Source organism: Peromyscus eremicus, chromosome X, assembly GCF_949786415.1.
Source record: "Peromyscus eremicus chromosome X, PerEre_H2_v1, whole genome shotgun sequence".
Taxonomy (NCBI): Eukaryota; Metazoa; Chordata; class Mammalia; order Rodentia; family Cricetidae; genus Peromyscus; species Peromyscus eremicus.
Genome location: NC_081439.1, coordinates 44723185 through 44750310, shown reverse-complemented (window position 1 = coordinate 44750310; position 27126 = coordinate 44723185). Strand labels below are relative to the sequence as shown.

At 35.5% G+C, this 27126-nt stretch overlaps 1 pseudogene; it reads left to right on the top strand.

The window, feature by feature from the left end:
- Positions 1-75: 75 nt before the first annotated feature.
- On the top strand, positions 76-27035 carry LOC131900014 (large ribosomal subunit protein uL6-like; annotated as a pseudogene).
- The last annotated feature ends 91 nt before the right edge of the window (positions 27036-27126 follow it).

The window sequence follows — 27126 nt, the reverse complement described above, 5'->3', positions numbered from 1 at the left end:
ATGACCTTTCTGCTGATCTGAGGCATTATTTAAAAATTACTCGATTTTTGTCTCTTTTCCTTATCCACTAGTATAATGAAAACGAGTCTTAACAATCAGACTGTAGACACTCCAGAAAATGTTGACATCACTAGGAAGGGGCACATAGTCATTATGAAGGGCCCCAAAGAGACCCTCTGGAGTGACTTCAATCACATCAATGTAGACCTGAGTCTCCTTGGAAAGAAAAAGAAGAGGCTCCAGGCTGACAAATGATGGGGTGACAGGAAGTAACTGGCCACTGTCCGAACCATTTGCAGTCATGTTCATGACATGATCAAGGATATTATGTTTGTCTTCCATTACAAGACAAGATTTGTGCATGCTCTTTTCCTTGTCAACATCATTATTCAGGAGAATGGGTCTTTGATTGAAGCCTGAAATTTCCTGGGTGAAAAATATATCCACAGGATTTGGATGAGAACAGGTGTTGCTTGTTCTGTCTCTCAAGCCCAGAAGCATGAATCAATCCTTGAAGAAAATAATACTGAACTTGTTTTAAGTTCAATGGCTCTGATTCAGCAAGCCACAACAGTTCAAAACCAAGGATATCAGAAAGTTTTGGATGGTACTATGTGTCTGTAAGGAAACAGTGCAAGAGGCTGATAGCTAAGACCTAAGCTCCAGAAACAAAACTCTGAATTGCAAGTATGATTTGGGATGTCTTTTGTGACAATAAAAGACTTGTTTGAATAAAAATTATTTGATTGACTTGATGTCGAACCTACCAACTGTCATAAACGTGATTCAAGTATGGAAAACTAGACAGCCCATCTCCTAGAAAAGATGTTCATTCTTACATTGTAATAATTATCTGAACTGGTACAACTTACACATGGCATAATCTTGTGTTCATGTGTCTTCCCTCATTTGGGTATCCTTTAGTAAATCTCATGAGAAGTCACAGTGGATGGAATTAGCAACTTGAAATGAATATATAGTGACAGGGGAGCTTCATACACAATTCAAGATATAAAACCATATAACTGGAGAGGTGAAATAGGAACAGAAGTTTAAATGGTTCATGCCAAACATAAAGGATGGATACAAAATTACTCAAGTAGGGAGAGTTTCATTCTAAAACAAGGACTGGATACAAAGCATGTTCAGAACTGAATATAGAGTCCATCGTGAATGTCTTAATATATGCCATTTGCGTAAGGTGGAAATATTAACCTAGCTCTAAAGAAGTCCCAATTCATGCCTTCTCTTCTGTCTCCTAGAAAGACACTGAAAAAAACATGAGCCACATTAAGAAAAAGAAAGAAACTTATTGAAATAATTTTTAGGCATGGTGGCTCATGTATAATCCAAGTTTTAGGAGGTGGAGACAGGAATATTATCATGAATTTGAGGCCAGCCAGGGAGTTCCTGGCCAGAATGTGCTTCAGAGTGAAACTCTTATTCAGAAAAGAAATTATACTATTATATCCTCATAGTGAAAATGTAGATTCAAAGGTGGCAACAATTTTTGAGAATATTAATCAACAAAATTTTAAATTATTCGTGTGCAATGAGTAATATATAGAAGTTACCTTTGACTCACAAACAAGAAATAACATTAATAAATACTGTGCTTATTAATCTATGATCATAATTATTGACTTAATTGCATTCTTTATTGAAAATGCTTCTTTAAAATATTAAAAATAATTATCCTTATTCCTAATAATTCCATACACATATACAATTAAATATGACTTTATTCAACCACTATTTCCATCCTCCAACTCCTTGTATCTCCCAACATGTACCACTTCCAAATTTGTGTTTGTTTGTTTGTTCTTTGGTTGGTTGTTTGTTTGTTTTGTTTTCTGATAGCCCAGTAAGTCTAGTTAGTGCTATCCATATATGCATGGGTGTAGTGCCATCCACTGGAGCATGGGGAACCTACCACAGACCACACGTGAAAAAAAGAAAGACTCTTCTGCCCTCAGAAATTATCAACTGCCAGTAACTCCTCAGTAAGGGAATCTTTATCAACCTCCTCCCACCAAGGCTAAGGGATCACCATGAAAGAGGAGACAGAAATATTCTAAAAGTCAGAAGACAAAAAGAAGTGCTATGAAGTGCTATCTTTTGAACATGACATATGAATTCCACTCATGAACTCACAACGGCTGTGTTTACCTGCAGAGGTCCACACAAGATCAATTTAGACAAAATCATGGCCTAGATGAGATAGTTTTTCTTTAAATGTCTTAATTGTAGAGCATCTTATCACTTGTTTATCAAAACATTAAAAAAAAGTTTTTATACGATATAGGTATTAGGCCAGGCAGTGGTGGTGCACGCCTTTAATCCCAGCACTCAGGAGGCAGAGGCAAGCGGATCTCTGTGGGTTCGAGGCCAGCCTGGTCTACAAAGCGAGTTCCAGGAAAGGCGCAAAACTACACAGAGAAACCTTGCCTCGAAAAAAAAAAGATATAGATATATAGATGGAGATGTAGATATTGATGTAGATATAGATGATATAGATGTAGATATATTACAAATTTCAATGTTATGCTTTTCAGGCACATTTGATATTAAAAACTGATGGTGATGATAATTGGTGTAGTCACTGATCTATGAGTATAGCAGAATGTCATTAGGCATCATTATTTTGACATTTTTTTTCTCCAAACATATTTTGTTATATCCTAGGTCTCCGGGCTATCCAGCTCTGGGTCTTGGCATTCTATTGAACAGAAACACAGGAATAGTGGATTGGGGGAAGAAAGAGGTTGCGGAGAGAATGGGAGGAGTGGAGGGAGGGGATACTGTGGTTGGAATGTAAAATGAATTAATTTACTTAAAACAAATGAATTAAAAAAGAAAAAAGTGGTGGTGAAAAAAGCAGGATAAACTAATTATGTTGATTACTGGCAAAGCAGCTTTACAACATTACAATCAGAGAAATGGACATTGAGTTTATCAAGTGAGCTTTCATTTCCTTATATCCAATTTCTATTTAATCTGCTTATGAAACAAATACCTTATTCAAAGCCCTTGGAAATTTGAGATTTAAAATATCCTCAAGGTTTCCAGGCAGCAAACATGCTTATATAGTTAAAAGTCAAAACTTGTCTTCAATGTATAGAGGAATTGTCATAGAGAACAATTTAGAATTCGATCAAAATATCATAAAAAGCCAGGCGATGGTGGCTCACGCCTTTAATCCCAGCATTTTGGAGGCAGAGGCAGGCGGATCTTTGTGAGTTCCAGGAAAGGAGCAAAGCTACACAGAGAAACCCTGTCTCGAAAAACCAAATATATATATATATATATATATATATATATATATATATATATATATATATATATAATAAAAATGAACAGCCTTGACATCTACATTCAAATAACTTAGATAAAATTAATATTAGTATACCATTGTGTGAAATATCTGATTATTAAAAAATTATTTTTTTTTTTTTTTTTTTTTTGGTTTTTCGAGACAGGGTTTCTCTGTGTAGCTTTTGCGCCTTTCCTGGGACTCACTTGGTAGCCCAGGCTGGCCTCGAACTCACAGAGATCCGCCTGGCTCTGCCTCCCGAGTGCTGGGATTAAAGGCGTGCGCCACCACCGCCCGGCTATCTGAACTTTTTTTTTTTTTTTTTTTTTTTTTTGGAGTTGAGGATCGAACCCAGGGCCTTGTGCTTGCTAGGCAAGCGCTCTACCACTGAGCTAAATCCCCTATTAAAAAATTATAACCAGCTTCTTCCAGTAAAACATCATTTCACATACTATTCACTTTCTGAATTTTGAAGATAATAAGCCTTGTATACAACAATAACCACTACCATATTAATATCCCTACAAAATGTTGGTTTGATTTCTGTTTATGACCTACTTATTTTGGTCTAACATCATTAAAAGTTACTAAGTCAAATGACTAGTTTCCCATCTGATAAAAGTCTATACCTATCATATTATATTCTACCTCTATCCTCATAATATTTGTTAGAATAATAAACAATTTTTAATCTATGATATAGAGGAGAAAAGCCAAGGTACATCATTGGTACAGCTATTAAACAGTGAGCATATCACTGATACTATATTAACTATAGGCCATGGGTGAATTTTTCCATATTTCCAACCAGTTTTTGTGTTAAGAAATTCTATCTCAAGAGAGAAATTTATTTTTGTTTAAGAAGTTTCTTAATATCCTCAGTCTGAGATCATCACTGGGACTTATTCTAAATTTAAGAGATAAAACAATATTATAATTTTTGATATTGGATTTGGAAAATGTTATAAAATTGTACACATGAAACCTCCAGAAATCATACTTCAACACCTTTTATGATCTGAATCTTGAATGTACCAAGGCACTCAAGGAAAAAGAGTTGGTCATTAGCTACTAGGAAGTGGTATAAAGGAAGTTTGTCATTTCAGGTATCCTCGAAAGATATGATAGGTTCATAATCTCTTCTGGGATTTGTGTTTATTTGGTTTAGTTTAGTTTCTGATCCTCTGAAGTTCCTGAAGCCTGAACTCCTATGCTATGTCATATTGTACCACTACAAGGGCTGACAAACCTGGTCTATGGGCTGAAAGTTCTGAAACTATGTACCCAAGTCAATGCTTCTCCCTTCATAAAATGTTTTTTTCTGGTATTTGGGCATAATGAAGAAAGCCCCCTGACACACCTCAACAGTTATGTTCATTTGAGAAAGTCCTTCAACTGCTTCTCACTTGTGAAGATGAAAATAATAAATTAATTACATACAGGAAGGAAGATTTTGAATAAATAAAAGTACTGTGATGGCTTTTCTTGGTTATCAACTTGACTACATTTGGAATTAACCAAAATCTAAAAAATGGAGGGCACATCTGCAATGGAACTTTACTTACTTTGAAGTAGGAAGATCCACTTCTAATCTAGATCTTTGGGTTAGAAAGACACACATTTAATCCAGGCATTTTTGATCTGGGAAAAAAACATTCCTTTAATCTGTAATTTGAAGCAGGCAGATATTCCTTTAATCTGGGCCATACCTTCTGCTTGAAGCCTATATAAAACATGGAAGAAGGGATCTGTTGTTCTTTGACTGCTTGCCCTCACTTTGCTAGAAAGACCATTCCTTCACTGGTGTTAGAGTCTACTTCTTAGGGATTTCAGAATATACTGAAGACCAGCTGTGACAACCAGCCTTGTGGATTGAGCAAATACTTGATTATTGGACTTGTTGTTCATAGGCAGCCATTTTTGGATTAGCTGGACCACAGCCTGTAAATCACTCTAATCAATCTTCTTTCTATAATAGAGAGATTCATTCTATCAGTTCTGTTACTCTAGAGAACTCTGATTAATACAGAAACCCAAGTTGAATAGCAAAGGTTTGATTTTGTAAATTGATAGAAATATTCTTAAAGTATCATCCCACACTGCTAAACACTAAGTTCTATTTTTCAAATAACTTTCTTAAAATATTTTTTCTTTAGAGAACCAGTAAAATGATGATTCTTAGACAATATTAATCAATGACATTTGTTTTTAAAATATATTTGTTATGCATGAGGAATTATGATTGTGAATTTATGTAAACTGCCTTTGGCTAATAAACAAGGAGAATTAATATATAAATGTAGTGTCAACTAGATCAATGATAACTAATTTGTATAGATTTAAACCATAGCTATCTACCTCAGGCAATCATTGATTTCTTTAATAACTGTGTTGGAACATACTCTTGAGCAATTACAACTCAATTGCTATCAAATAGCCTAGATTGTAAAATGAATTTTAAAAATTACATGCTTGAACATTTAGAGAAATTAAAATCCTGTTTATTTTCAATTGCTCATTATATAGGTCACTGAACATCTTCTGTGTTTAATTTCAGTAAATTTATCTGTTGTTTTCTGCTTCCTTCAAATGTGTGGATTTTAAGAATGAGATTTGAAATAAAACGTATCCCCAGTGTAAAACCATATGGACCTAATTTAGTTCCTCTCAATCATAACAGGATCAGTCCATACACTTATTCTTCAATTAGAAATTACTGAGATTAAGTTGAAGAATCTATTTGATCAGGAAAATTCTAGGTTAACACCCCCCAGCACATCTGGGGAAAAATCATAACAGCATGCCCTATGCTATGCATAAAGGAAAATATGCCAGACAAACTGTGTTTTCCAAGGTGAACAAGATGTTTTTTTTTTTCAAGAAAAAAAGTAGATGTCAAGACTAAAAGTGTTTGAAAAGATTTGGCTTTCATTTCCTTAAAAAAAAAAATCTTCCCACTCCATTAGATTCCAGTATTTTCATATGGCCAGCATTTTCATGTCTTAAATTGAGAGAATGATAAATGAGATATGCTCCTATTTCTTATAAATACATGAAGAGGTAATGAGGCTAGCCCTCTGAGAGATGACCCCTGTCAGTTCCCTAACTATCTTAGCTAAGAGCACTCCCTAACAGTTTGCATCTTAAAGACTTCCTTAATGAAAATATAATATTAAAAGCAGTTGTGTTTCAACTGTAGAAGTTACAAGTAGGTAAGATGGCCAGTTCTTTCCTTAAATCTTCTCAAAGCATCACATATACAGCAGGATAGTCAGGGAAACACAGAAGAAGAGGTAAAAACCAAAGAGATAACCTGACTTCACAAAGAAGAATCTGAGTACTGTGGCTGCAGCTTTCTTAGCCTCACAAGGAAATAGCAACAGTCAAATTAATAGCCTTGGTGATGGAATGCAAAATGATGTAAATTGCTGAGATAGTCTGTTAATCCACTCACTAAAAACTGAGTTGTTAAAGTCCTACTCCTTCAGGACAAAGGGAAACTATATTTGCCAAGGGCAGACTGTATCTTTGAATGCTAGGAAAAATAGTGACACTAATAGAGTGAAGATTTTCATTTCTCAAAAGAAGTGATGTCAATCCAAAGATATTTCTCACAAATATTGTCTATCAAAACTTAATTGACAGGGATCATGGAGATGACTCAGTAGTTAAGAGCATTGGCTGCTCTTCCAAAGGACCAGGGTTTTACTCCCAGCACCCATTGTGGTGTCTTCCAACAATCTATAACTCCAGTTCCAGGGGATCTAATACCCTCTTCTGACATCCATGTGAGATATATTTTTTTCAGGCAAAATACCCCCATAAATAAAGTGAAATAAAATAAATTGATGTATAAAACTAATTCTGTGTCTGTTATGTAAGGAGATTGCATGGTTTTGCTCTGCTGTAACAACATGGAAAAGAGTGAATGAACCTGCAAATCAAGTACTTTTCTTAGATTCATCAGAAAAGGATAATAACAAGACACACACGCATAGCAGTAAATCAAGCCCTTAAATGTGTGAAACAGATTATAAATGATGACCACATGGACTACAGGTGTGCAAGTCTGTATAAACATTAAAACTCCGTCCAGCATGGCGGCACTCCACTTTAAGCTCAAAACTCAGGAAGCAGAGGCACGAAGATCTCTTTGAGTTTGAGGCTAGCTTGGTCTACATAATGAGTTCCAGGCCAGCCTAGGATGCATAGTGATATCTTGTCTTAATAGAACAAAACATTCAACATTAAATTATATATTATTATATAACTTACTCACATCAATAAGAGAAGGAAATTTAGCCCGGCATGGTGGTGCATACCTTTAATCCCAGCACTCGGGGGAAAGAGGCAAGTGGATCTCTGTGAGTTCAAGGACAGCCTGGGCTACAAAGCAGTGCCAGAACAGCAAGAGCTATTACACAGAGAAAGCCTGTCTTAAAAAAAATGAACAAAAAAAGGAAAATCAAGTGTTCATAACTATAGATGTAGAAATAAACCCACATTGATGATAATAAAACTTAGCCTACTAGGAATATTAGGGATATTTTTAACTTACAAAGAACATTCATGGGAAAGGATTTGGACCTGCATCTTCTGAATGTACCAGGCTCTGCTGACTCCTCATGGGAAGACTTACCTTTTTGTAGGAGAGAATGAGAGGGGTGGGTTGTGGGGGGAGGCTGGAGGGATGGGAGGAAGGAAGAGGGGGTTCTGATTGGTATAAAAAATGAATAAAAATTTCTTAATAAAAAGTCCCTATAGTTAACATAATACTTAATTGTTAAAAAAAACAAGTTTTTTATCTACAATCAAGAAAATGATGAAGATATCCACTTTCAACATTTTTTATTCACTATTGTGTTAGGTATAAAGTAGCTCCTAAAATCAAGGAGGTAACAGACAAAAGTCTGACAAAGTGAATGGAATAACAATGGCATTAGTAGATAATAAGAAAACTGGAATTGGGTCTTTGATACAGGAATTAGGTTATACTCACATGTGCACTCACACACACACACACACACACACACACACACACACACACACATCAAAAACATAACAGGAATTAACAGCCACTGGTCATTGATATCTTTCAGCATCAATGCTCTAAATTCCCCAATAAAAAGACAAAGACTAGCAGAATGGATACAAAAACAGGATCTGCAGCATACAAGAAAACACACTTTAACACGAAGGATAGACATCATCTAAGGGTAAAGGATGTAAGGAGGTATTCCATGTAAATGGACCTAGTAAGTAATCCTGTGTAGCCCATTTAATATCTGACAAAATAGACTTCAAATCAAAACTACTCAGAAGAGATAGGGAAGGACACTACATACTCATCAAAGGAAATATCCACTAAGATGACATTTCAATTCTTAACATCTATACACCAAACATAAGGGCACACATTTTTTTGTAAAAGATATACTACTACAGCTTACATCACGTACTGACACTCACCCACTGATAGTGGGAGACTTCACTACCACACTATTACCTATGGATTCAAGTGTATATCAACAACAGAAACAACAGAAAATTTACAAAGTCATGGAAACTGAAAAACTCTCTACTAAATGAAATTAAGAAAAAATATTTAGAATTTTCTAGACTCAAAAAAATGAATACACAGCATATTCAAAATTATGGGATATAATGAAGGTGCTTCTAGGAGAAAAGTTCTTAGTACTAATTGCCTAAATAAAATATTGGAGAGATCTCATACTAGTAACTTACCAGCAGTTCTGAAAGATCTAGATTTTACAAAAAAGGAAGAAATTAGATGCAAAAGAAGTAGACAACAAGAAATAGTCAATTCAGGGTTGAAATCAATACAATAGAAACAAACACACAACAACACCAACAAAACAAAGAATCATACAAAAAATCAATACAACGGAGTTGGTTCTTTGAAAAAAAATCAAAGATTAAAAAGTCCTTAGACAAATTAACAAAATTAAAGATAAAAACAGATATCAAGGAAATCCAGAGAATCATAAGGACTTACTTAAAAAACCTGTGCTATACCAAGTTGGGAAAACAAAAATAAATGGATAGTTTTCTTGATATATACCAGTTACCAAAGTTAAATCAAGATAAAATAAACAACTTATACCCCTACTGAAACAGAAGCAGTGATTAAAATTTTACCAAAAAAAAAAAGCCCAGAGCCAAGTAGTTTTAGCACAGAATTGTACCAATAATCCTCAAAGCATTCCACAAAATAGAAATAGAGGCACACTGCCCAATTGATTTCATGAGGCCTAAACCAAATAAAGACCCAACAGAGAAAGAGACTTACAGACTTATTTCCTTTATGAACATAATTGCAAAAATTCTCAATAAAATGCTTACAAGCCAAATTCAAGACACATCAAAATAATAGTCTACCATAATCAAATAGGCTTCATCTCAGAAATGTAGAGATAATTCAACATTTGTAAATTGATAAATGTAATCCCCCATATAAACAAACTGAAAAAAATATGATATCCTCATTCGTTGTAGAAACGGCCTTTGACAAAATGCAACCCCCTTGTGTGATAAAAGTTTTGGAGAGACTTGGGATACAGAGGACATAGCTCAACATAGTAAATGTAATTTACAGCAAGCCCACAGCTAACATCGACCTAAATGGAGAGAAACTTAAAGAATTTCTACTAAAATTAGGAACAAGTAATAGTTGTCCACTCTGTCCATGCATATTACATATACTAATTGAAATCTTAGCTAGAGCAATATGACAAATGATAGAGATCAATGGAATACAAATTGGAGGGAAAAATTCAAAATATCTCTATTTTCAGACAATATGATAGTATATATAAATGACCCTAAAATTTCCACCATGAAACTCCTACAGCTGATAAGCAAATTCAGCAATGTAGCTGGAAACAAAGTTATTTACAAAAATCAGTAGCTTTCCTATGTACAAATGACAAAAGACTGAGGAAGAAATCAGGGAAACAACACATTTCACAATAGCTGCAAATAATATAAAATATCTTGGGGCATCTCTAACCAAGCAAGTTTGAGACATGTAGGATAAAAACATTAAGACAATGTAGAAAGAAAGAAGCTTAAGGTCTCAAAAGATGGGAAGGTCTCCCTTTCTCCTGGATTGATAGGATAAATATATTAAAAAATTCCATCCTACCAAAAGCAATTCACAGATTCAGTCCAATACCCATCAAAATTCAAACACAATTCTTCATAAATCTTGAAAGGACAATGTTTTTCAGCTTCATATGGAAAGACAAAACTCACAGGATAACTAAATAACCCTGAATAATAAAAACTGCTGAAGGTATTACCATCCCCCACCTCAAATTGTACTACAGAGCTACTATAATAAAAACAGAATGATATTGGCACAAAGACAGACATGTTAATTAGAAGAATCATTCTAAAGACCCAGACATAACTCCACATGCCTATGGACACCTGATTTTTAATTTTACAAGCCAAAAATAGAAAAAAAATTTAACATTCAAGAAAAGGTTATGCTCAACCTGGAGGTCTGCATGTAAAAGAACTCAAGTAGATCCAGTTATCACTCTGCAGAAAACTCAATGCCAATTAGATCAGAAACATCAAATAAAACCAGACACATTGCATCTGGTAGAAGAGAAAGTGGGGAATAGCCTTGAATGCATCAACACAGGAGACAACTTTCCAAATAGAGCACCATTAGTATAGGCAGTAATATCAACAGTTAATAAATGGGACTTCATTAAACTGAAAAGCTTCTGTAAGGCAAAGGACAAAGCAGCAACCAACAGAAGGGGAAAAGATTTTTACCAACTACACATCTGATAGAGGGCTAATATCCAAAATGTAAAATGACCTAAAAAATAGATATGAAGGAAACAAATAGCCCAATTTTAAAAACAGATGCAATTCTATATAGAGAATTCTGAAAACAGGAAACTCAATGGCTAAGGAGCACATTCACTCAAATCTATAGCATGGAAAATAACGATTTTGAAATGAAGTGAATTTATGGTTATCATTATTACTTAAAATACACTTTGTATAGTAAAAAAAAAAGAAATGTTCAACAATAGTCATCAGGGAAATGCAAATCAAAAGTACTTTGAGATTTTCATCTAACAACATTCAAAATGACCAAGATTAATAAAACATACAACAGTTCTTGCTGATGAGGATGTGGAGTAGGGGAACACTCATCTGTTGCTGGTGGGAGTGCAAATTTGTATGGCCATCATAGAAATCAGTGTCTTAGATGTCCATATATGAAGAGACACCATATCCAAGGCAGCTTTTGTAAAAGAAAACATTTAATTGAGGGCTTAACTCACATTTTCAGAGGTATCGTCCATTATCATCATGGAGGGAAGTATAGTGGTAAACAGGTAGAAATGATGCTGGAGAAGCAGCTGAGAGTTACCTCCTGATCCACTGGCTGAGAAATAGAGACTCTGGACTTGGCCCGGGCTTCTGAAACCCAAAAGTCCAATCCCAGTGACACATGTCCTCTAACAAAGCCACACCTCCTAATCCATTCAAGTAATACCACTCCCTGATTCCTAAGCACTTAAATATATAAGCCTATGTGGACCATTTTATTCAAATGACCACAAGCCCAACTGGACATCTCTCATCACCAAATGAAGCCTTACTTTGTTGGTTAATGGGATCCAATGGTCCCAGGTTTTTGCAAAGGCTATGGGTTGCTCTCCACAAACTGCCAAGACTTCATTACAGACAATAACACCTACACAAATCTTTGAACATGAAGAACACAAGCTGGTGTTTACATAGAACCTTTACCACTACTCACTGATGTTCTTGCAACCAGCAGGTAAACAGCATGCTCCAAAGGAGAAACATAACACAAGACAAAGGAGAAACATAAACACCAGCTCAGCTACAAACCCTTTGATATATGATGTACTGTCAGCAAGATATGCTACTGCAATGGTAACACAAAGCTTGTGGGAGTAAATAGCTTATTAGCTTTAAGGCCCACTTTATGAGAAGAAGCCCATGCCCAAACTGCTTGGGTGACCAAGCCCCTGAGACTGGATAGTGCAGTGACCTAGGGGAAAAGCAAATACTAATGTTTTACAAAAGAAATGTAGCATTAAAATGATTCCTAATAACATTCTGCTATACTCAGAGATAAGTGCTTTGTTCAGCCATCATCAGAGAAGCTTTTTTTCTGCAGCAGATGGGGACAAATGCAGAGACTTACAGCCTGACAATACACAGACAGTGAAAGAACTTAAATCACTCAGTCCTAAACAGGATGTATCCATCTAATCCCTCCCTCAGGGCTCAGAGAACCCTGTGGAAGAAGAGTCAGAGAGAGTGGAAGAACCAGAGGGAATGGAAGACACCAAGGAACTAAGGCCTTACTAACACTGCAGTATGGATGCACATATGAACTCGTAGAGACTGAAGCTTTATGCACAGAGCTTGCATGTGTCTAATACAGATGGGGTCCTAGAATGGAAAGAAGAGGACACATGCCTCCATCTCTTAACACAGAAGCAATCTCCAATTAACATGCACTTGCAAGTAAAAACATAGTTTTGTTCAAAGGATTCTCACTAGTTAAACAAACTCCTCTTAAAGTAGGTTGCATGCCTAGCAGTAGATGGCCAACAGAAAAGGAACTCAATGGCATCTTTGCAGTTTCCTTGTCTAATGATGCCAAATCGGGACTTTTTAAAATTTTTATTTTATTTATTTTTTATTTTACTTTTATTTATGTACTTTTGTGAGATTTCTAGGTGTGTGAACAAGTGTATCTCTGCATCTCTGTTTCTTGTGCCTTTTCTTGGGCAATTTGTTCTTTTGTTTATTTTTGTTTTACTTTGTTATATTTTATTTTATTATTCTCTCTTAGATGTATGTTTGTTTTCTAATGAGAGACAGAAAGAGGTTGAATCCAGATAGGAGCGAAGGTGGGGAGGATCTAGAAGGAGTAGAGGGAGTGGAAATCATAATTAGAATGTATTTTATAGAAACAGCTATTTTCAAGAAATTAAAGGAAGAAAATATTTGTGGTAGATGACATAAACTGAAAATTGGTGCAGCATATTTGAAAACTGATGTGACATTCTAAGATTATGGACCACCATAACAAATTAAATTTTCAAAGAAAATTGGTTTTAGCTACAAATAAAAGCAATGGAAGTAAGAATTGATTATGATAAAAAGTATTCAGAATTCAGTAACACAAGACAAAGAGAATGAAAAAAAAGTAAAAGATAATGGACTGAGTGTTCCAGTGAGAATGTCTAACTTGCAATTAATCACCCCACATAGTTTGTATTATGCAGAAATCAGGTTTTGAAAGTTAATCTCAATAAGGTACTTGTGAAAGACACAGATTTACAACAAGATGTCTACATACAGATATATCCATTCTTTCATCTCCATGTAGCTATGTATTACTGATTTATCACAGGCTCAAATGAAAAACAATGACCACCCACCAAGTGTAGAATCCCTAAATAAACTGTGATATATGAATCTAGTGGTTGCTACAGAGCAAGGAAACTGACAAATTTCTGGTTTGTATTATAACTGTTAACTACCTTGCCGGCACACTATTAAATGAAGGAGATTAAGCATATGCTGGTAGAAACAATGTGCTGTTTATTCACAGTTCATTACTGAACCAAACCAAACCATATATAGAACAACATTATGAAGATAAGCAAATAAATCAGTCTCTTCTCCAGGTGCATCATTCTATCTCTTTCATAACCACATAGATGTTTTCTGACCTCTTCTGCCGACCTCTTTCATTTATTTGTTTGGCTGTAGGCACTGGGGAACAAACCCATGGCCTTGTACATGCTAGGCAAGTACCTTGCGAGAAGTCTTCAGCGTATACTCAGACCATATGAATGATCCAGAATATTGTAATTATTTGAAGCTCACATGAATTGTAGCTTTAATCCCAACTGCACATCTCTTTACCATATAACATAGCATAACATCACATTATATCACATAACATAGCATAGCAGAACAAAATATAATGTAGCATATTTAAGATTGCAGGGATTAGGGCACAGACATCTCTGGAGACTTGATATTCTTCCAGTTACATTGTTCTGTTTTTGTTTCTTTTTAAAAACCATATTACACACATACTTATTAAAAGTTTGAAACACATTTTTTGTATCACAAGATTTTTTTAGATCACATAAAGACACATTTTCATGTAAAATTTTTATTGAAAATTGTTGTAACTTATCATGCCAAAATTTACTCTTCTTTCTCCCGTGGTTTTACATTTTATCCTATCAATATGGAAAAAAGTGGAATGATTCTCTCATCTAGTTCAAAGATAAGTATCAACTGAAACTAAATATGTAGACTTTTCTGTGGAAACATACTGAAACTTTGGCACAAGTATTCTTATTTGGCAATACCTTCATTTCTTGATTATCAAATCCAGATACATACAGAACTTTTAATTAAGAGTAGCTTTTGAAAATTTTTATTCTGAAAATGGAAAACATGTAATGTATACACAATTTTCAGTCCAGCGCATAAGTGATGAAAGAGAATACATGTGTACATACAATGCATGGTGACTTATGAAATTACTGACTCCAAGCTTCCATACATCTGCTATTTTCACACGGCTAGCTAAAGTTCTTCTAGTAAAATGGTTGGGTAGTAGATGTCTTCTTACTATATACTGTCTCAGTTTAGTTTGAGTCTATTTCATACATATGAAGTAAATAAAAATTGGTTTCTGTTTTTGCACACTACTGAAATGTTTATTAAAATTATTATGTTGTAGCTACTTGTGATAGTGCAACTAAACAGTCACTCCATTTAATATCATTTGAACAATCACATTGTTGTTCAGTTTAATTGAGAATTGGAGAATGCACCTCAAATAACCATTTAATGTTTGTAAGACAATCAAGACACTGATAAGTTAGTTTCTACAGTTAACAATCACTATCTGAACAGAGATAGAAATTCAATCACTAACAACTACACGGAAAAGTGTGCTAAACTTTTGGTAGTCATATCACAGTGCTTTAGCAAAAGGATGTACGTACTCTTTTTAGAAAGAGTAAACACAAATCTCTCTTATGTCAGATAGCAACCCTTTCATCCCATCTCCCTTTATTCTTATAGCTTAGCAGCATATATCATGATTAAATTATGTTTTTATTCATTCTTTGAGAATTTCATATATGTATACAATGTATTTTAATCATTTCCACCTCCACTTCCATCCAATTCATCCCAGAACTTTCTTGCCATGTCCCTCTTTCAATTAAATGTCCTCTTTTCATAGCTTTTAATCCAGTCAGTGCTGTGGGATGGTCTGTATGTCAAATGTGTTGCTGATTGGTCAATAAATAAATCACTGATTGGCCAGTGACCAGGCAGGAAGTATAGGTGGGACTAACAGAGAGGAGAATTGAGAGAACAGGAAGCTGGGTCGTGGAGACACTGCCAGCCGCCACCATGACAAGCCGCATGTGAAGATGCCGGTAAGCCACGAGCCATGTGGCAAAGTATAGATTTATAGAAATGGATTAATTTAAGATATAAGAACAGTTAACAAGAAGCCTGTCACGGCCATACAGTTTGTAACCAATATAAGTCTCTGTGTTTACTTGGTCAGGTCTGAGTGGCTGTGGGACTGGCGGGTGAGAGAGATTTGCCCTGACCATGGGCCAGGCAAGAAAACTCTAGCTACAAGTCAGTACTGTCTTTATGGGAGGAACTTTGGAATAGATAGATAGATAGATAGATAGATAGATAGATAGATAGATGATAGATAGATAGATAGATAGATATAATCTTAATATATTAAAAAGTTTATTTAATCTCTTTAGCAACTGAGAAAATATAGTCCACTAATACTCATGTATCCAAAACTGTTTCTTTTAGTGTCTAAAGTTGGCATAATTCAATATTGAATGTAACAACTTTTCAGTTAGAATCCCAAACTGTCAAAGGAAATATTATTTTAAGAACTGGATCAGGCCCTCTGGATAAGTGAGACATTTGATTAACTTGAATTGTTTGGGAGACCCCCAGGCAGTGGGACCGGGACCTGTCCTTAGTGCATGAGTTGGCTGTTTGGAACCTGGGGCCTAGGCAGGGACACTTTGCTCAGCCTGAGTGAAGGGAGGAGGGGACTGGACTTGCCTCTTCTGAATCTACCAGGCTGAGCTGATTCCCCAGGGGAGACCTTGCCCTGGAGGAGATGGGAATGGAGGGTGGGCTGGGAAAAGGGGGGGATGTGGGAGGAGGGAGAACAGGGGAATCCATGGCTGATATGTAAAATTAAATTAAATTATAAAAAAAAATTCTCTTTCATTGCCTTCCCTCTCTGTCCATCCTCAATAAAAAAAAGAACTTCTGAGTTGCTTTTAAGATTATATATTTTGGAAGCCTTTAATCGTTACTGGGTTATTCATTTAGGAACCATTAATTGGGTACCCATTATATAAAACCACTATACTTTAAGGTTTTAAAATATAGTTATTATGCTACCTTTTAAAAATTCATTTCCTATGATCATTCCAATCAAACATTTTGCTTAACACATTTTTCACATAATCCATGATTTTTCATAATAATATGATTTGCATCTTGATTACCAAAGAGAACTATTTGGTTCTAATATCACTCTAAATTTTTAAATTAACATCTGTTAGTTAGCACATTCCTAATTTTGAAATGCTTGCTATCACCCATAACTTGATGTGTATTTTATATAATATCCTTTCATATCCTTGTCCCTCATTTCAAATTATATTAGTTTTGAAGTTAAATTTTCAGTTTGAAGTTGACTTAGAACTACAATTTGCTAATGTTTTTTCTTGATTATAGACTTCTTAATCTGAATTTTGCAAAAAAATCAAAAGAATAAAAAAAGTCAGTGCAAGGATAAGAACTTAATGTTTTAAATATACATTTCTTTTTGAAAACTATATTACCAGGGTTTGTGTTTAGATATTGATCATGCTTCAGTAATTTTTAATCAGAGGATGATTAAAAGGAAAATGACACAACTATGTCTCTCATATGGTTGATTTTCAGGTCTGCCAAATTGCCCATTCTATATTAGCTTGGGCACACTGTCAGCAGATTCTCTAGCAACTTGAGATGGTACTTTATTTTCAATATTTTTTTACAAAATTATGATACTTAGCAATTCACATTTCAAACATGGTTCCTTGGACCAGTAAATAAAAGGTATAAGCATTTGGACTGAGATATGAAATTTCATAGGTCAAAGAGGCTCAATTTTATTATCAGATTTTCTACATGAGAATCTGTGTTGTTATGAACTCAGATGTCAGTGTATATTTAAAAACAGGTCTCCAGTGCTTTAGAAAAACACAGCCAATCAAACCACAGAGCTGTGGAGCCCACATCTTTGAAATACTCCCAAACCTAAGGTTCAGGGAACATTGTAGAAGTGGGGGAATGGCCAGAGAGGATCAGGGAGTTTGCTGTGAAATTGTGTCTCCAAGTAATGTCAGAATCTACACCCATAAAGTCTCGCCAACATGGCTGCTCCACTGTGAACTGAACAAGGATGAGACCAATAGACTTGCCAGTGTGGAAGGGGAAAAGGCCACAAGGCCTCAACCCTACACAAAGAGCTACAGGTAAACAAGGAATGCTGAGAGTGGAAGAAAATTTCTTCCCCAGGGAAGAGCACACCAACTGGTTATCCAATACCAAATGATCAGCACTAAAAACATACATACAAATAACATTACATAAACTGAGCAGGTTATATTTAGGAATATACATGTATGTACATGTACATCTATGCATGTGGGAACAATTAGTGAAAAAAGGAGACCATGCACTTGAAAGAGAACAAGGAAGAGTATATGGGATGGCCTGGAGGGAGGAGAGGGAAAGGAGAAATGTAGTAATTGTATTATAATTTCTATTTTTAAAGTAGAAAGTAAATAAATAAAAGTCTTCAAATATGTCAGTGTCATCTAATACATCAAACCAATCTGTTTCCTTTGCAAGTTATGTAATATTATAGCTATGGTATGCACAAAACTCCAGAGATCCCATTTTTGGTGGTGATCTCAGTGAATTCCTACTGAAATGTGTTCTTGAGCTTACAAGAGGCAAGTTTGGACTTTGAATTCAGATAATGAGATGAGTCAACTTAATGAGCTCATGGGCCTTTCTTAAACAATAGCTCTATTTTATAATTTGATGAAAATGGATGGAATACTCTGATATAAGTGACTCCAGGAGAAAGAAGATTGAAACACCAAGCCAATAATTGATATTTTCATACATGATTTTTCTGGTTTGGTGGGTTTGTAGAGAATTAGGCGGGAAATAGTGAACTGTAGTTGCACTCCTTATTGTGGGGAGGCACTGTTGAACTATCACAGCACTTTGTACTCCTCTTTTCAAGAATACTTGCATGGCAATCTGAATTCTGCATTGTTTGCCCAGACAGCACCACTGTAAACAGAACAAGCTGCACACTATTGAAACAAAAATCAGTAACAGATTAGAGACAAGTCCAAGAGAAAGGCCACTAGAATTCTTATCCATGGTCTTTACACATTTACCTACTACTTAATGAATACTTATTATGTGCTTATGATGTTCTTGATATGGACATGTGTTTGAACAAAACATAATTTCAGAAATCTCTGTCCTCAGTAATCATTCACTTTTCAAAGATTTTTTTTTGTATCTAGACTCTTGACTTACATAAAATCAATATTCATGTAAAATACAAATAGTATATCCCTGTGCTGAAGTTGCAAAGGAAAGGCTTAGAAGTAGAGTTGAGCCATAGCTGTAGAATAGTAAAAATAGGTATGAAGGGCATTGAGTTTTGTTTGGGAAACACAAAAATTCTCAGAAACATCAAGAACAAAGGGATGCACTAATATTTAAGGGCCAAGTTAAAAGTTAAACAATTTATAAGGGAGACATTTAAAGAAAAATTAGTGATGTTTCGAGGCACAGTCAAAATAGTCCCTGAGAAAATTACTGGGAAAAGAGTATTTTGTTTGATAATGATGGCTTGTCATAAGCAAGAGGAATGTTATAATGAACACTTAGCTTCTATGTCCAAAGACAATTTCTTGTGATTAAATCATTCTGTTAATACAGAGCATCAATACTGAAAAACAGCATAAAACTATGCATTTTGAATTTTTCTTGGGACAACCACTAGCCATAACTGCTCAATTTTATTTGTCCTATTTTAACTAGACTACTGCATAAATACAAAGATCTTACACTGTCTTGTAAAAGGGTGTATCATAGTGGCCCTTAGCTACTAGTTTTCCTCACTAAGCTGTATGTGCTGAAAGAAAAGCCAGTTTAATGGCATTGCCTCTATCCACACTCATGTCCCAATGTTTGATCTGAAATAAGGTAGGGCCACTATAAAGAGCTATGCAAGTTGTATAACTCCAGAAGTATCATAATCGTAAGTATGGCATCCTTGAAGTTACATAGCATACAACCTCAAAAAAATCCATTATGTCCCTAAAATAAATACAAATTTATTAAATTATTCTATGTATCTTTTTTGCTATTTATAATTTGTTGTCAGAAATCAAGTATATATATGCCCACTCATGATACTCTCAAGAATACACAGGCGATAAAATGTCAAAATATCATAAATAAAATAAATTTCCATTTTAATCTTAAATGAGAAGAAATGGCTTTAATATTTTGTGTTGATTACTTAGATGACAAAATTGAAAATGTATTTTTAAATGTTAAAGCTTATAACTTGAGAATAAATGGGTTCTTGTTTCTTATGAAAATTGGCATTTTTAACTTAGTTGAATGAATAAATTTGAGGCTTCATTTCCTTGGATGAGTAGAAAGTTTGGGGAACAAAAATTATATAGTTATATAATTTGATCATCCCAGAATATCCCTACAAGATTCAAATATTTGCATGTGATTTCAAATTGTGATCTCTATACTTTGTACAGAATATAAAAATAAGACGGGCGGTGGTGGCGCACGCCTTTAATCCCAGCACTCGGGAGGCAGAGGCAGGCGGATCTCTGTGAGTTCGAGGCCAGCCTGGGCTACCAAGTGAGTCCCAGAAAAGGCACAAAGCTACACAGAGAAACCCTGTCTCGAAAAACCAAAAAAAAAAAATAAATAAAAATAAAAATAATGTTTAATATTTCTCTCAAATCAGGTTCAAATATCCGCTAAGATCTATAACAATGGACCAATGAAATACACATCCTTGATTAATTTGTGCAGTCACTGAAAGTTTAGTCATTTTCAATTATGTATTTCAATATTTTGTGAATCTGCTGTCTTTTGTAACTTTTGGGGTATCTCAGCTTGGTCTTTTGCTGTACTTTATGTTTAAGTTGAGTGTGTTGTATGTTTAAAATGATAATTCAGATGTGTCTTATTAGTTCATTTCCAATAATGCTGTTGATAAATATTTATATCTTCACATAATGAACTGTCATGATCTTTTGAAAAGTGTGATTTTAAATTATAATAGAAATCATGCAATTAGAATAAATTGAGCTAATTTTGTGTTGTATTCACATATAGACTGCTTATGGAGCAATTTTATGTAGGGAGTTGTTGAAAAAACATGGTCCTGTGTAGTTTGTATTTGTTATCATTGAAGAGGAGCCAAAATACAGCTGGCTAGGCACAGGGCCATAACACTACCAAATGAAACATTTTGTTTAGTAAAAAAAAAAAAAAACCAATATACTGGTATCTTTTGTGATATTTTAAGATATTTAAATCTGATGTCTTTAAATTTCACTGGAAAGATAGTTAATAACCAAGTGTTGAGTGTAACTAGTAGAAAATGGCTAGATCTCAAACTATGAGCTCATGTGATTATTTATTTTAGTGTTTTAAAGACTACCCAAGTAAGAATAATTTGAGACAGTGAATAAATATTTAGACTTGTGCAATCAATTCCAGAGTGAAATATCAGGTGGATGAATCTGAGATAAAAATGTGATCACTGAAGACACTCCTCTATGACATTCCTACTCATGGTGCATGTGGAAAAATCATTGACTTAAAGAGTTTTCAGGTTTACTTAGTACTTTTATTGAGCTCACATGGCCTGGACAGTTGAGACTTGTGCTTTCAGAACATAAAATCTTGAATAAAGTTTTGAGTATTTGAAGTAAGACTTTCTTGACATCATTAACCTCACTAGTAGATGTGGTTGAATTTAGTTTACTAGCTAATAATCATGGTTTCAAGAACTGGAGATGGGTCTAAGATTTTACCCAGATGTTGAGTTTATACATGAGCCTGCCATAGTTTCAAGACCACTGGAAGGGAGAAAATTACTGGGTCAGAAACTTTGAGACACTGAGTTTATCACAGACTACCCAGTTGCCAATGATCTAGTCATAGGAATTCTTAAAAGTGAAGAACTATTCCTGGCTGTAGTCAAAGAAACAGATGTGAAGAGAGATCAGAGCCAGAAGTGCATTGAAAATAGGAGGAGAGCATGAGTCATGGAATGAGAACATCCTTGATGGGCCTGAAATGTCAAGGGAATCAGTTTTTCACTAGAGTCCATAGGGAATTCCAACAGGCTAATCCTTTTAATTTTCATCTAGTGTGACCTGTGTTGGTATTCTGACCTCTAAAAGTAGAAATTAATAGAACTCTCTTGTTTTAAACCATAAATTCCATAGTAATTTTTATATAATTAATAGAAAACTTTAAAAGAAAATTGATGGAAGCAGTAGACAGATTGTCTTCATTTTTCTGCCAATTCACCACACTTCAATTCACTGTAGGGGTGATACAGGGAAGGCCAGATGATTCCTGCAAATTCAGTGGCTGTAATTTACAGGAGATACCTAAGTGATTCTAAATCTACTCAAGTTGTCAATGAAAACCAATCTGCACAGTGAAGTGGAACATTATGATGCCAAATGCACATAGCAGATAAGTTCTTTATCTCATGATGGCCAGAATAGAGCAGAACAGTGCAAGATACAGTGCAAGGACATGCGCATAGTAACCTGCTTCCTCCATCTAGTACCACTTCCTTGAAGTTTCCAGTACCTTCAATAATAGGTCCCAGGTAGGCCAGGAAATGAAGGCTGCAACATGGGTCTGTGGGAAGAATTTCATATTTGAACTACAACACACCTTAATAAAAGTTGTCTGTTAATGATATGTAAAATATAAAATCCATTCCTGCAAGATCAAAATGAATATGAGCATAGCTTGCTAATTTCTAATGGAAAATACACAGAGATGTACATTTATTACTGAAATTGCCACAGGTAAGGAAACCATACTATTTCCAATTCTGAGTATTTTGGACAGTAAAATGACTTCCTGACTTTAGACAATTGTTTTTTATAGACCTTTTTAATAATGTTCTTTAGTATTTTCACTATCATATTAAAGCAAAGAAGATTATGCTTTTCTAGAAATAAGACCTATATTTTCTATAAAATTTAGAAAGAGATTTTTGTTGGAGTCTCAGTTCAATTGGCCAAAGTTGCAAGTGGATAAATATAAGTTATATTTCCCCATAAATGCAGCTGAAAATACCATGGTGTATGATGATAAATGTTTTTTTCTTCTCAAGTTGATAGTCTAAACTAAGCTCTAATTACTCGTTCAAAAAACTACTTTACATCTTCCAGTTATTATTAAATGAAATAGTGTCTATAAATGAAAATATATTTGCAACAGCAATAGAAAATATACTGGGTCATAAAATTTGCTTCATTAGCATTACAGTCACCATGGTAACCATTATAATCCATAAGTTAGAAGGCCATGTATTCAACTCAGTTTAGCCAGTTTTACCATCATCTATAAACATATATTTCTTTATCTAGATCTGATACTGGAAATGTCTGGGAAATTTGATATTGTCTCAGAACTTAGGAGATAGCATTCATGTTTGACATTCAGTCCTTTTGAAGGTTAAAGTCACATTTGTAAACAGCTTAAAATTTGCCCTTAACTGCTTTTCAGAGAAGAAAGTTTCTGTTTCTGAAATTCTCATTCAGACACATTATACGTCATTCTGCCTCATGATCTTTGGGCATCACAAATCAAGGATTCTGCAAACTCCTTTTGATTTGGAAGTTGTTGTATGTTAGCCTTTAATAATTAATGGTGTTATCAGACCATAGAGATTATGGTGAAAGGGAAGAAGGTTGGAGATTGAATTAAAGACTGCGCTGTGAGGATCCACTTTTAATTTTATAAATGCTAATATTATACCTTCATTCATTTTCTTTTTTCTTTCTGTCCTTAAGTATGACAGTTATTCTCTTCTGCTACTTATCTCTCTGACACCACAATGTACGCTATTGGTCTCTTATGTTTCTTTCTTCTATTTCTCTCTCTCTCTCTCTCTCTCTCTCTCTCTCTCTCTCTCTCTCTCTCTCTCTCTATTTCTCTCTTCCTATAACTATCTATCTATTATCTATCTATCTGTCTGTCTGTCTATCTATCTATCTATCTATCTAGCCTAGCGATCTCTTTTGTTTGTTTTTTTTTGTTGTTGTTGTTTTTTTGAGACAGGGTTTCTCTGTGTATAGTCCTGGCTCTCCTGGAACTCCCTCTGTAGACCAGAGTAGCCTCAAACTCAAAGATGCCACTAGCTCTCAAGTGCTGGGATTAAAGGTGTGTGCCACCACCACCCTGGTTTATGCTTCTTTCATACTTGAAAATTAGTGATTATTTATTTTAAATTATTTTGTTTAAAGTAAGTCACCTACCTTTGAGTTCCAAGTGGACTCTGACTAATGTAAAGTCTACCTTTACTGTTTAGTAGCTCCCAATATGAATTTGGATTGCTTTTTATTCTCCTATTGCATGTGTATTTCATAATTTCTTCATATTCAACTGTTCATAAATATTTTATTTCTTCAGGTTTTAGTTATTAAAAATAGTTTTTAGCTAGAGAGATGGCTAAGCAGCTAAGAGAACTTGTTGCTCTTCCAAAGGACCCAGATTTGACTCCCAGCATCTTCATAGCAGCTCACAGTTGCCTCTAGTACTAGTATCAAGGGATCTATTGCCTTCTTCTTGCCTGTTTGGGCGCTGCTTTCAAATACTGCACAGACATGTACAGACAAAACACCCGTACATATAAAACACTTTTTGAAAAAAAAATAATAAAAAAGAATAGTACTGCTATAAAAACTGTCTCACTTTGATTTGGTGTTTGTTATTCCATTGCCTAGAAACTAGAGAGTAGACTTACTGGCAATTCAGATGCTTAGTTTTAGTCAATACTGACAATGTGATTGCAACAACACATACTTTCATCAACAGTGCCACATACTTGATTGTAACACATTATGGATGTGTTAATAAATTTCACTAAGAAGTGAATTACATAATTTATGTGTATATTAAATCACGATCTCTTTGCCTTTAATATAAAATGCTTTTTGATTAACAATTTTAAAAGAGTAAAAAATAGGAAACCTGAGAGAATTTGAATTCCATCTTATTCCAAATTTGAGTTTATCATATAAATGTCTATAGCATGTAAATAGTACAAGAAGGTTACCCTCTAATGAACTGATGGTCAGTAGATCTCTAATTCTATCTCCTTTATTAAGGGTTTTCATGAGGTATTTCTCTGCAACTGAGAGCAAATACAGGGAATTGCAACAAAAAATTCTTTCTTGAAAAGCATTTAGTTACTGTACCTTTATGTCTACCAATGTTATTAAAATACCATCTAGCCAGGTAATGGTGGCACATCCCTTTAATCCCAGCACTTGGAAGGCAGAGCCAGGCAGATCTCTGTGAGTTCGAGACCAGCCTGGTCTACAGAGCGAGATCCAGGACAGGCACCAAAATTATTCAGAGAAACCCTGTCTCGAAAAGCAAAAGAAAAAAAAAAATATCATCTAGTTTTACTGATTTTTTTCTCTTCTATGAAATCTCTTTTAAGGCCATCTTGTTAGGTATATATTTACTGAAACTGTGAACATTTTGGAATTATAGTTTGACCCATTTTATATTTGTTACTAATTCTTGTCTTCTTGTCCTATTGTCTTTGTTATGACAACATCTTTCTCATATTTCAATCTTTAATTTCATCCAAATTTTTTTTTAGCTTTAGTGTATTTTCTTTGTTAATTGCATTTGAGTTTTTGTTTTCTTAATCAATCTGAAAACAACCTTTTGAATTTTTATATTGTTCAATATAATGTAATTATTAGTACAATTGGATTTAAGCCTACCACTTTATTGTTTCATATCTTTATCCTATATGCCTTGCCTCTTTTCTTTTTTTTCTTGTTTTTTAAAGTTTTTGTTTATTCTTTGTGATTTTGACATCATGCATCTCAATTCCATTCATCTTCCTATCCCTTCATATCCACCCTCTGCCCTTACAACCTCCTCCACAAAATAAAATAAAATTTAATTAAAGAGAAATTAATGAAAGTAGAAAAAAAACATCTTATAATGAAAACTGTAATGTGACCATGAGTCACACAATATATCCTTTAGTCCATATATCTTTACTTGCAAGTATTCACTGCAAGCAATCATTGGTCTGGTTTGAGGCCTCTGGTTTCTGCTACACTATCAGTACTGGGCCCTCAGTGGGACTTCTCTTGGATATCCTGTTGTTGCCCAGTGTTGGGGAGATCCTGCAGCTTTGTATCTGCAGGACCTGCCCTCTTCACATGTTCCAGAGAATCATAGAAGAAGGGATGATGCGGTGGGCCAACTTATAGGCCTGGTTCTGGGCCTGGGTGGTTGTAGGGTTGGTCATCCTCCAGCTCTCCTCCCTACTCACCACTAGGGTGAGCTCTACAGCAGTTCTCCAGCTAGTTGACCATATGCATCAAGGAATAAGGAGTGGGACCGTTTCTCCTGCTTTCATGCCCTCTAGGCCTGCTCACTATCACCACACCACCACGGCCAGCTCTACTGCGTTGCCCAGGTGAGGTGCAGGCCACACTCTGCAGAGTGTTGCAGCTGGTGGGAGACAGGGACAGCTCTCCAGTTCTCATGACCTCAGAGCCTGCTGTCCCACAAGCCATGGGTGGTGAGGGGACAGGAGCCTCTCTCCTTCATCCATGCTACCATACGGCAGATGAGAGGTGGAGCCAGATTTCGCATATTCACATTCCTGGAGACTGGGCACCTATGCTCCTGTCAACAGGGTCAACTCTACTGTGCTGCCAAGGCGAGGTACAGGGCCGGATCTCCGGAGTGCTACTGCTGGTGAGAAGTTGAGTCAACTCTCCTGCTTGCTGAAAGTGGTGATGAGCAAGGGGCAGAGGGCATCTTTCCCTAACCCACCCACATCACCACATGGCAGACAAGGGAGGTGAGGCCAGCTCTCCCACTCTCATATGCTCAGGGCCCACCTACCCTTGGCCCCGTGAACAGGGTAAGCTCTATTTTGCTGCCAGGCAAGGAGTAGGACCCGCTTTCCTGAATGCTGCAGCTTGTGAGGGGCAGGGACAATTCTCCTAGTGCTGCAGCCAGTGAGAGGTGAATCCAACTCTGTGCAGCCCTATCCTCTTGACCTTCAGTGGTAATAGGAGCCACAGGCATCAATGCAGACCCTGTCTGCAGCAGGGTCAAGGACCCAGACATGGGCCTTGGTAACAGGCCAGGCCTGGATGACACCGTGGCCCTGGGTGGCAAGCAAGCTACCCACCTCAGCGCACTCCTCAACATCTTCACCTCTTCAGATCTGCCTCTCTCTACATAGGACATGAACCGTTCTGTCTCTCTCTACCGTACCCCACCATGTATTTGTTCACCATAATAGTGCCCAACCACCTGGCTCTGCCATGTTTTCT